This window comes from Rhinopithecus roxellana, chromosome 7 (genome assembly GCF_007565055.1).
Source record: "Rhinopithecus roxellana isolate Shanxi Qingling chromosome 7, ASM756505v1, whole genome shotgun sequence".
In the NCBI taxonomy this organism is placed as follows: domain Eukaryota; kingdom Metazoa; phylum Chordata; class Mammalia; order Primates; family Cercopithecidae; genus Rhinopithecus; species Rhinopithecus roxellana.
The window spans coordinates 97,350,672-97,363,993 of NC_044555.1; the positions used below are offsets into that span (position 1 = coordinate 97,350,672).

Here is a 13,322-nt window from a genome sequence, read left to right on the forward strand (position 1 = left end):
ACCTGAGGACACATGGGAACAATAGACACTGGAGAGGGAGGGTGGGGACCAAGAGCTGAAAAACTACCTACTGGGTACTCTACTCACTACCTGGGTGACAGGACCATCCATGCCCCAAACCTCAGCATCACACAGTATACCCAGCTAACAAGCCTGCCCATGTGTTCCTGAATCTAAAACAAAAATTGAAATAATTTAAAAAAACAAAAAACAATAGTATTATCCATGGGACAAAATTTGTACTATTAGCAAGAATTATTTTGTGTCTCATTTAGAAACAACTTGACTTTTGTTCCAGTGTTTAAATTTTGACAAAAATGGTTTTGAATAGATCTTTATAACCTGATGCCATAAATACAAGATTCTCTGATCAATATTGGGCCTAAAACAGTATTCTGTAAAGCTTAAATTGGTATTAACTATGATCATCTTGATGTCTATGATAGATAATAAACAAGATCATACATACAGTAACACAATTATTTAGCATTTCGAGTTGTGTGCTTTATGCAGCAAGTGAGAAAAAATATTGGAATATTGAAGTATTTGCATAAAAAGTCAAATGGTAGTGTTTTGAAATCTCTATTGTATTTCCTATTAAGGTTTTATATGTTACTTTCCCATTGTTCCTGAATTTGTTATCCTATATATAAACAGAAACATGGATGAGTTAAAAAAAAAAAAAAGTGGACATAGGCTATGAGTACATCATTTAAAAAGGAACTACAAATGGTCATATAATCAATAAACATGAAAAAGTGTCAAATCTCACTAGCATTCAAAGAAATAATAAACCACAATAAGACTATTTTTCACTAATATGATATTGCTAAATATCATTTTTTTAAAACTTGTACACTAAGTTTTATTGTATGCTGCTGCCAGTGTATATAAAACAATTACCCTTGTGAAATAGAAATTCATGAAAATTCAGAGCTAGATGTTAAAGACTGACAAAAGTAGAATTTTGTATATTATGGCACATGTGTTACAGGGACAAGTTTTTGTACAGGCTTCAAATGTATCTCTCTTAAATATTCACTGGATCATAAGAAGTGGTTTGGGAAACCTTTGAAAGATTCATTTTACTACAAAAAGGAACAGACTTTCCGGGGTCTGAAGGGATTTGTACTTGAAGATACTCCAGTCAGCAGAGGGTCATGTTGAGCATTCTGCAGACAGAATTGTTTCAAGTCTACAGCTGTCTGGGAAACTTTTACACTGTTGAGCCCGGCCTCCAGCTGGAGCTGTTGAACCACTTTCTTCATAGAGGCGATGCTGGAGGAGCCAGATATGGTGAATGCAAGGGCCGGGCCGATTCGTGGGTGGGTGGGTCGATGGGTCGTGGGCTCTGGGCCGTGGGTCAGCGGGGCCGCTAAATATCATTTTTAAGATGCTATTAGAAGGGCTCAGGAAAACCAGCATTCCTATACGTTGAGGATACAAACTTTCTAGCAGGCAATTTGTGTATTAGTACCTGACACATAGTATTCCCTCAATAAATATTTCTTCAATGAATGGATAATTTTGTTGCTGACATTAAAATAAAATTTCAGACATTTTGACAACGTACCCTGGCATAATGCTCTGAATTCACAAAAATTGCTACTGAATCTTACTATTGTTGGCTCCCAACCTTGTGGAAGTTTACAATGTCTTGCTATTGTTAGCTTGCTTTCATGCCATCTTTCCCCTTTCTTCGAAATGCTGTATGGCATATATATTTGTATTTAAAGTGCCTCATATATAATTTTGTTTTGAGATATTAAAAAAAAAAACTCATGGTGAACCTCAGGATAATTGTAGCCACCTTAGAGCGTTGCAGATTTTGGGCTGGAAATCACTGCTTGGCAGCCATCTGTGTGATACTTTTCAATTGTTAGTTCTTCGCTAATTCTGTAATGTATTCTCCTCACAATGTGAACAGATCTTTTTTGTCAATAAGGAAAGCATAATTTTGTTAATGATAGGTAAGCACCTTATTATCTGTATTTGGCAGGCTTAGACATATTGCTGCCTTTTGGAGAAAAACAGCTGTTTCCAGATGTCATTAAAGCAGGCATTACCACTGACAAAGCTTTCTCACGAAGTATCTTACAACAGTTCTGTGTGCTGTCAGAGCGGCTTGTACCAAAAATTCTGTGGGAGTTAGGGCCCTGTACTTTCTAATTGCTAACTGCTTTGATTACAACCTCCTGCTCAGATACTACAGTGAGTGACATTTCCATCTATACACACAATTCCATCTATACAGATTTTCTTCTCTTATAATCACATGGCTTCAGTGTTATGACACTTCTGATCTTTGTGAATACTTGCTCAGAATTCTGACACTTCCATTAAGTAGCACACAGACAGTTTGGACCTGTTGGATATTGACACAATGTATTTTGCTTATTCTGGAAGCATTAATTTTAATTTCTCTTTTGTGAATTTATTTATGTAAATGTAATCATTTGACTACATGGTTACTTTTTTTTTTTCTTTTTTTTGGCATTTCTCAATTATTTTGGCCGGTTTCTCATCCAAAAGAATTATTATTATAGCAACTTCTCAGTACAAAAGATTAATTATTGTAGTAACTTCAGTGCTCTTTTTCCACCAGATCAGCAGTTACTTTGTATTTAATAAGCTTTTCAAGGCTTTGTTGAACTTACTGATTTCCACTTCAGTCTTCTTTTTCATTTATTCTTTCGATACTAGAACCCACCAGGAAAAATTATTCAAAAGCTGGTAATAATTTAGGTGACTTGCTTTTTCTTCTGACCTATCTAAAGCAGTCCCTTTTTGCCTAAGTACTTAGCTTTCCATTCTGTCCCTATAACCTAGAATTCAACAAAACACTCATGATCCATGTAAACTATGAATTTGCTTTAAACTACACATTTACATACTACATTGTTAAACACAGGCTTTGAGAGAAAAAGTACACTGCAACTAGAGACTTATGATATTATCTTGGCAGCAATTATTAAAGATTTTTAAAAAGTAAACCAGTGATACTTCCATCTCTTGGGTTATTGAATTGCTATTAAGAAGAATGAGGTAGATTTTTATGGGCTCAAATGGAAAGATATCAAAAATATACTGTCGAGTAAAATTAGAAAATCACAAAACAATATATAATAAGGTATAATTTATGTAGAAATATATATGTATGTGTATGTGTTCTTATGTATAATTCACATTTATGTATATGCATAGAAAAAGGTCTGGATGGATATAAGTCAAATTCTTTTCGTTGTTGTTATTCCTGAGAAAGGGGAAGTAAAATGGGTGGGGAAATGCTTGTGAAAACAGGTTTTTACTTTTTACTTTTTGTAAAATTTGAATTTTTCACAAGTATATATTACTTTAAAAAAACTAAAAGCCCCTTATGCCATTTGCTGTTATCATCCCCAGGCCTGAATTGTTAAATGAGCAAAAGAAGTTCAGTGATAGGACCTCATTGGCCTTAAAACAAGAAAAAAAAATGAAATAACAACAATAATAGTTGCCATTTGTTCAACAATTATCTTGAGTTAGATATTTCATAGGAATTATCTAATGCATGCCTTATAGTAACCCTGAAAAGTAGATTCTGTACCAGATTAGGTATGAAAAAATAAATCTCAGAGAGATTAATTCGTCAGAGGCGGCATAGCTGGTCTCTTAACCTGTTGAGGCTGCTATATCAAGAATACCCCAGATTGAGTGGCTTAAACAACAAACATTTATTTCTCACAGTTTTGGAGACTGAGAAGTCCAAGACTGAGATTAAGGTGCCAATGTGCTCAGTGTGGTGCAGGCCTTCTTCCTAGTTTCCTCACATGGCAAACCCAGTTACCTCCCAAACCCAGTTGCCCTCTCAAAGGTCTAACCTCTAAATACTACCGCATTGGAGATTAGGGCCTCAATATATGAATTTTGAGAAGAACAAAATTCAGTTCATTTGTATTTTTATACCAAATTCAGCTGGTAAAAGCAGTTGGGCAGGAATTTCAACATGGATTTATCTGGCTTTTAAACCTGTGTTGTTATTACTGAACAACATAGCCTAATTGCAAGTACATAAATGGAGTTTACGATGGTGCTGGGACTATTTTTAGTATTTTTATACTGTTCTAAGTACTTTTTGGATTTAATAATTAATTTATTCCTCACAACAATACTGATTTAGGTATTATTATCATTACAGTTTTATCATCTTAATTTTTCAAAATGAGGAAACTGAGATACATACACATTACTTGTCAAATGTGTAAGTGGCAGAGCAAGGATTTGAATGAACCCAGGCAGTCTTATCATACATGCCACTGCATCTCTAGGGATCATGTGTAAGAAAGTCCTGTATGTGTCTCCCATTTCCCATTCTTCCGTAATCAACGAGATTATGGAAAAGATGACGTATACTGGTAGAACCCAGACTTAATCAAGCTAAATAAAGTCGTAGCTCAAAGAAAGCCTGCCATCTTATGTTTTACAAATGAATTCTTAAGTGTCTATACAATTCTCAGTAGGCTATCTTTCAAAACTACTTCCATCTGAAGTGAAATGTTCCCCAGTTTGAAATCCAGAATAAGGTATAGGTCTGTCCCTTAAGACATTCTTGCCCTGTTTTGAGAATATGAAACAGAAGAATTGTGCCATACCAGAGGAGAGAAAATAAAAGTGGGCCTGAGGTTTCCATCTTTGGTGAGGGGCTTCTAGTTTCAAATAAAGTTCACCTTACTCCTCAACCTGATAAAAGGTACCTATAGAGACCCGACAGATAATATCATACTTAATGGTGAAAGACTAAAACTCTTCTGCTAAGATCAGGAACCAGAGGAGGATGTTCACTCACCCCACTTCTACCTAACACTGTACTGGAAGTTCTCAACAGGGCAATTAGGGAAGAAAAAGAAATAATAGGCCTCCAGTTTGGAAAGGAAGAATTCAAATGATATCTATTTGAAGATAGCTTGATCATATACATAGACAACCCTAAAGAACCCACAAAATAATTATTAAAGTAAATAAAAGAGTTCAGCAATTCACAGGAGAAATATACAAAAATCAGTTGTATTTCTACACACTAGCAATGAACAATCTGAAAATGAAATTAAGAAAACGATTCCAGGTTGGGCATGGTGACTCATGCCTGTAATCTCAGCACTTTGGGAGTCTGAAGTGGGATTGTTGCTTGAGCCCAGGAGTTTGAGAACAGCCTGAGCAGCATAGTGAGACCCCCGTCTCCACAAATAATAATAAAAAAATTAGCTGGGCATGGTGGCACACATCCTGTGATCCCAGCTACTCAGGAGGTTGAGGCAGGAGGATCACTTGAGCCTGGGCAGTTGAGACTGCAGTGAGTCATGATCGCACCGCTACACTCCAGCCTGAGCAACAGAGTGAAACCCTGTCTCAAAAAAGAAAAGAAAAGGATTTCATTGCATCAAAAGAATAAAATAGAAATAAATGTATCCAAGAAAGTATAAGAATGTACACTGAAAACTATGAAACGTTTTTGAAAGAAGTGGAAGAAAACATAAGTAAATGGAAAGAAATTCCATGTTCATTGTGTGCAGGAGACAATATTGTTAAGATAGCAATACTACTCGAACTGATCTATAGATTCAACACAATCCCTATCAAAATCTCAGTGGCTTCTTTGCAAAAATTGACACGATGATCTTAAAATTCATACGGAAATGCAAGGGCTCCAGAATAGCCAAAACAATCTTAAAAAAGACATTAGTTGGAGGATGCACACTTCCCAATTTCAAAACTTACTACAAAGCTGCAACAATCAGTATGGTACTGACATAAGGATAGACATATAGATCAATTCAATGGAATAGAATGAAGGGTCCAGGGATAAACTCTTACATTTATGTTTGATAGATTTTCATCAAGGGCACTCAGACATTTCCACGAGGAAAACAGGGTATTTTTAACAAATAGTGCTGAGACAACTGCATCTTCACATGCAAAAGAATGAGGTTGGACCCCTTCTTCACACTATATACAAAAATTAACTCAAAATGGAGTAAAGATCCAAATGCAAGGCTAAAATTATAGCACTATTAAAAGGAAACTTAAATGTAAGTCTTCATAGCTTTGAATTAGGCAATACTTTCTTAAATAGGACACCAAAAAGCATAAGCAGTAAGAGAAAAAATGATAAACTGACTAAATCATAATTAAAAATTTTAATGAATCAAAGGAAATGAAAAGACAACCCAGAGAATAAGATGTGAAAGTGTTTGCAAACCATGTTTGATAAGCACTTGTATCCAGAATATATAATTCTTACACAACTCAATAAAAAAGACAACCCAATTTAAAAACAGGCAAAGCAAAAGATCTGAATGTACATTTCTACAAAGAAGATATACAAACAGCCAATCAGCACAAGAAAAAGATGTTCAGCATTATTGTTAGAGAAATGCAAACCCAAACCACCATGGGATACCCCTTCATACCCTCTAGGGTGGTTATAATTTTTTTTTTTTTAAAAAGAGATAATAACAAGTATTGGCAAAGATGAGGAGAAAATGGAACCTAAAGGGAATATTAAATGGTACAGCCTCTGTGGAAGATTGTCTGGCATTTTCTCAAAGAGTTAAACATAGAGTTATTATATGACCCATAAATTCTACTCCTAGGTATATACCCAAGATAAATGAAAATACATGTTCACACAAAAACTTGGATATGAATGTTCATGGTTGCGTTATAGCCAAAAAATGGAAACAGCTCCAATATCCACCAACTGATGAATGGATAAACAAATGGTGGTCTATCCATACAATGGAAATGAATGGAATACTGATACGTTCTATAACATGTAATGAATCTTGAAAATATTATTCTAAATGAAAGAAACTAGTCACAAAACCCATCTATTGTATGAGTCTATGCATAAGAAATGTTTAGAATAAGCAAATCTATATTGGCAGGAAGTCGTTGGTGGTGCCCTAGGGGTGGGGTGGAGAGAGGGTTTGCCAGGTAATGGGAGTGACTACTGATGGGCATGGAGTTTCTTTGTGGGGTGATGTTAATGTTCTAAAATTAATTATGGTGATGTTTACACAAGTCTTTGAATATACTAAAAGCCATTTAATTCAACACTTTGAATGGAGAGAGCATATGGTATGTGAATTATTTCTCAATAAAGCCTCTAAAAATTTCACCTTGAGTTACTCATGCAGCTGCCAAGTGTGATTAGAAGCAGTGGCATAATTAATAAGCAGTTCCCTAAGACATTCAGATAGATAGCTGTCACAGAAATTAATTCACCCAACAAATATTTATTGAACATGCACTGTGTTAGCCACTGGGAACCAAACAGAGAAGGTGGAAAAAAAACTGCCACCATGAAGCTTACATTCTGGTAGAAATATTAACAAAAGCTTATAGCATTTATTATTCACTTACCACAATGCCAGGCATTGTTGTAAAACTTTTATATGTCTTCTGATTTAGTCTTGGTAGGTTGCATTTTTCTAGGAATTCATCCATTTGTTCTAGGTTATCCCATTTACTTGTGTATAGTTGTTCATAGTAGTATCTTATGATATTTTGTATTTCTGTGGTATTAGTTGTTATGTCTTCTCTTTCATTTCTGATCTTGTTTATTTGAGTCTTCTCTCTTTTTTTCTTTGTTAGTCTGGCTAACAGTTTATCAATTTTATCTTTTTTAAAAACAAACTTTCAGTTTTGTTAATGTTTTCTAATTTTTTTAGTCTCTATTTTGTTTATTTCTGCTTTAATCTTTGTTATTTCCTTCCTTCTGCTAAGTTTGGGCTTACTTTGATCTTCTTTTTCTAGTTCCTTGAGGTGTAATGTTAGATTGTTTATTTAAGAGCTTTCCTCTGTTACGATGCAGGCATTTATTGCTATAAACTTCCCTCCTACGACTACTTTTGCTGCATCCCATAAGTTTTGGAATGTTATGTTTCCGTTCTTATTCCATTTCGTTCTTGTTTATCTCAACATATTTCAAAATTTCCTTTTGAATTTCTTATTTGACTCATTGATTGTACAGGAACATATTGTTTAATTTCCACATGTTTATGAGTTTTTTAAGGTTCCTCCTGTCGTTGATTTCTACTTTCATGCCATTGTGGTCAGAAAAAATAATATAATTTCAATCATAAATTTGTAAAGACATGTTTTGTGGCCTAACATGATCTATCATGCAGTGTTCTATGTGTACTTGAGAATGAAAGAAAACCATAAAGACCCTACCAAAATCTGTTAGAACTGATGAACAAATTCAGTAAAGTTTCAGGTTACAAAATATGCAAAAATTAGTAGTATTTCTATATACTAACAACGAACTATCTAAAAAAGAAACTAAGAAAATCCTATTTATAATAGCATCAAAAAATAAAATGTTTAGAAGTAACTTTAACCAAGTAGGTGAAAGATCTGTATAGTAAAAACTATAAAATATTGATGAAATAAATTGAAGAAAACACAAATATGTGGAAAGATATCCCATGCTCATGGACTGGAATAATTAGTACTATTAAAATTTCCATACCACCCAAAGTGATCTACAGATTCAATGAAATTCCTGTCAAAATTCCAATGTCATTTTTCACAAAAATAACAACTTAAAATTCATATGGAACCAGAAAAACTCTTAATAGCCAAAGCAACTTTGAGTAAAAAGAACAAGGGTGAGGCATCACACTCCCTGATTTCAGCATACAGTCAGCCCTCTGTATCCATGGGTTTTGCACCTGTGGATTTGACCATCTGTGGATCAAAAATATTACCAAAAAAGTGTCTGTACTGTACATATACAGACTTTTTTCTTGTTATTATTCCCTTTAAACAATATAGTATAATAACTCTTCACATAACATTTACATTGTATTAGGTATTATAAATAATCTAGAGATGATGTAAAGTATGCAGGAGGATGTGCATAGGTCATACACAAATACTATTCCACTTTATATCAGGAAATTGAGCATTTGTGGATTTTATTATCTGTGGGACATCTTGGAACCAATCACTTACGGATACCAAGAGATAACTGTATATTAAATAAAGCTATTTTAATCAAAACAGCATGATACTGGCATAAAGACAGACATATCAACCAATGGAACATGATAGAAACCTAGAAAGAAACCCAAGTATTTATGATAAATTGACTTTCAACAAAGGCACCAAGACTATACAATTGGGAAAGGACAGTCTTTTCAATAAATGGTGTTGGGAAAACCGGATATCCACATGCAGAGGAATGAACCTAGACCCCTATCTCTCACCAACTCAAAATAAATAAACTTGAACATAAGACCTGAAACTGTAAACCTACTAGAAGAAAATAGGGAAAAAGATCCACAGCATTGGTCTGGACAATGATTTCTTGGCAACAAGAAAAAGCAGAGGCAACAAAAGCACAGACATAGGTGACAAAAGCAACATTAGACAAATGAGATTGCATCAAACTAAAAAGCTTTTGCACAGCAAATGAAACAATTAACAGTGAAGAGACAGCTCACAGATTGGTAGAAAATACTGGGAAACATACATCTGACAAGGGACTAATATCCAAAATACATAAGGAAATCAAACATTTCAATCGCAAGAAAACAGCCTGATTAAAAAATGGGAAAGGCAAGAGTTCAAGACCAGCCTGGGCAACGAAGCAAGACCCCTGTCTCTACACATTGTTTTTTAATTAGCAGGATGTGGTGGTGCACACCTGTAGTCCTAGCTACTCAGGTTGCTGAGGTGGGAGGATCACCTGAGTCTGGAAGCTGGAGGTTGCAATGAGCTGTAATTGTGCCACCACACTTCAGCCTGGGCAACAGAGCAAAACCCTGTCTCTAAAATTTTTTTTTAATTTGAAAACATAGGCAAAGGATTTGGATAGACATTTCTTAAGAGTTGTGAATTGCCAACAAATATAAGAAAAAAAATGCTCAACATCTATAGTCATCAGGGAAATGGAGAGTAAATGGAGATGATACCACAATGAGGTATCATCTGTTAAAATGTCTATTATCAAAAAGATGAGTGATAAGCGTTGGTGAGAATATGGTGAAAAGAGAACCCCTGCACACTGTTGATTGGAAGGTGAATTCATATAACCATTTGGAAAATAGTATAAAGGTTCCTCAAAAAACTAAAAATAGAATTGCCGTATGATACAGCAATGCCACTTCTGGGTATAAATCCAAAGGAATTAAGATCAGTATGTCAAAGAGATATCTGCACTCCTATGTTCATTTTAGTATTATTCACAATAGTCAAGATGTGGAAGCAAACCAAATGTCCATCAACAGATGAATGGATAAAGAAAATGTAGTACCTATACACAATGGAATACTATATGGCCTTAAAAAATAAGAAAATTCTATCATTCAAAAGAACGTGGATGGAACTGGAGGATATTATGCTACGTGAAACAAGCCAAGCACAGAAAGACAAATATTGTGTGATCTCCTATGTGAAATCTTAAAAAGTGGATCTCTAGAAACAAAGAACAGACAGGTGGTTACCAGAGGTTAGTGGGGAGGAGGAGGGTTGGGAAAAGGGAAGATGTTGATCAAATTATATAAAATTTCAGTGAGACTGGACCATAACCTTTTTTTTTTTTAATTTTTGTTTTTGAGATGGAGTCCTACTCTGTTGCCCAGGCTGGAGTGCAGTGGCACGATCTCGGCTAACTGCAACCTCTGCCTCCTGGGTTCACAAGCGAGTCTCCTGCCACAGCCTCTGCCTCCTGGGTTCAGGCGAGTCTCCTGCCACAGCCCCCTGAGTAGATGGGATTACAGGCATGTACCACCACACCCAGCTGATTTTTGTATTTTTTTTAGTGGAGATGGGGTTTCACCATGTTGGCCAGGCTGGTCTCTAACTCCTGACCTTAGGTGATCCACCTGCCTCAGCCTTCCAAAGTGCTCGGATTACAAGCATGAGCCACTAGGCCCGGCCAACTAGAGGAATAACTTTTAGTGATATATTGCACTACATGGTAACCACAGTTAATAATAATGTATTGTATATTTCAAAATTGCTAAAAGAATAGCTTTTTAGTGTTCTTACCACAAAAGAATGATAAATTAGTGAGGTGATAGATATGTTCATTAGCTTGATTGAATCTTTCTGTAATATATATGTAGATCGAAACATCACATTTTATATCATATATATATATATATATACACCTTATCATTTGTCAATTAAAAATAATTTTGAGAGGAAAAATAATAATATTTTGTATGTATTATATTTAACGTCCACATCAACCTTATGACATATAATATTATTATTCTCATTTTACAGATGGGATAACTAAAGCTCAGAGAGTGAAGTTACTTGCCTGAGGTTGCATGGTTAGCAAGAGAGCAGAAGGAAAATGGAATCACTTCTCCCTGATTTTCGAGGCTGTGTACCTAACTACTACATTATAAATTTTGCATTCTTATATTAAAATACTGAAATGAGTAGCTCAATGAATTTAGCATCTATTTTTAAGCATTTTTGAGAATTACTTTTCAAAATTCTTCATTTCTTTCTTCTTTTTTCAAACCAATTCATTATTTCGAATTTTACAAATAGAAAAATGAGAACTGAGTATGTATACGTTAGCTTAGATCTATTAGTATAGATCACACATATACATGAAATTTAACACTATTTTTGAAAGATTTAAATGAAAATTTAATAAAATTTTTAGATAAGTACATGGGAAAATCAAGTGTTTGGTGGTCCTCCAAAGTAATGTAGGTGTATCTAATATGTTGCACAGCAAGTGTTGAGTGATATATATACATAAAATCAGAAAAGAAAAAGTAATCGCTTCATAACTCTTACAAATTGTGCCTTTTTACACTTTTTAAAAAATATTTCAGCTTTTAATTTATTTGATTAGAAGCATTTGAGAGACTGATTCCTTGATATGAAATGCAAGTACACTCATTAGTGATCATGGTCAAGACCAAATGGTCAGTTTCTGCCAGCAAACGATTAGCTTTGATGACAGATGTGTAAACCAAAAATAATTAAATTATTTAGTAATCATTCTTCCTTGCTGTAGGCATTAAATAGTATTAGATCTTTAGGCATGAAATATATTTAATCCAGTTGTTAGATATAGTTACATTTTCAAAGCTGGATGAATCTTGTATTCTCACTGAGTACAGTTCTCTAACTGATGTGTCAAGGATGATGCTTGTATCATCAATCACAGGAGGGAAATCCTCTGTGATTAATGCATGGAGGAGAAAATACTATGCTTTTCCCTGTGGGTGCAGGGCATGCTTCTACACACCCACACTGTGTGGGAGGCAGAATGGTTATACTTACCCTTCTTGGATTTCTTCTCAAGGCAAGACCCTGGCTTCATCCTCCAAATGCATGTTCCAGTCCCACTCTCACATCAGGGGTGCTTATGACACTGACTTGGATAACTTTTGCAAAATATACTTGCCTGGGCCACTGTCTCCCCATTGGACATTTGCTTCATGAGGAGTATCATTTCTAGAGTAAAGGCAAGGATTTTGAAAAAAAAAAAATTTCTTTGCCATTTTATCAGAAGAATCATATTTAATGAAATTAAAAATAAAAATAGGTGATTTTGATGTTCACCCTAGGCTAAGAGGACCACTGCTGTCTTTGAGGCATTTACAGACATATGGAGATCTGAAGCATACTTAGAGTTGCGGGTTCTTTCTCTGTAACTCTTTTGAACTGGGCATAAACCTCAAATGGAGTGTAAAATGCAGAGTGTTGTCAACTTATCACTCCAAGAATATTTTTTTGCACTTTTTTAGTTTGGAAGGGTCAAATTGAGATGACAGAGGAATAGTGGATAAGAGCTATAGTGCTATTAAATTACATTCTAGAGTTGGGAAAATCGAGACCCATAATCCTAGGAATTATTAATGATAAGAGCTAACACTTTCTGAGTGCTTGCCACATGCCAGGCCCTATACTGAATGCATCATGTCCATTTTCTCATTTGATCCTGACAACCACCTGTGAGGCCTCATTTTAAAGACAAGCAAGCTGAGGCTCAGACCTTGGATTTGTCCAAGGTCACCCAGTTGGTCATTTACAGAGCCCTGATTCAAACTCTCTTTTGCTTGATTACAAAGCCATTGCTCTAAAAGATTAGATTATACTGTCTGTATTTGCTTCTGGGAGCTTATGGAATTCACTCCTATCTGTTCTCACAAGGAACTCTATTGGGTTTTGAAAAAGGCTGAAGAATTGAAAAGAAACTTTGTAGGCTGGGAAACATAGTGTCCTTTGAGCAGTGAGATAGGCTAAGCTCAGAGGACTGGGTTCTGGAATGTGGAAAGGAGACGTGTCCACTGGAGAGCAAG

The 13,322-nt window shown here is 35.1% G+C and overlaps 1 pseudogene; it reads right to left on the bottom strand.

Annotated features, from left to right (window-relative positions):
- Positions 1 to 1,088: 1,088 nt before the first annotated feature.
- LOC115898632 lies at positions 1,089 to 12,340 on the bottom strand (annotated as a pseudogene).
- Between the last annotated feature and the right edge of the window lie 982 nt (positions 12,341 to 13,322).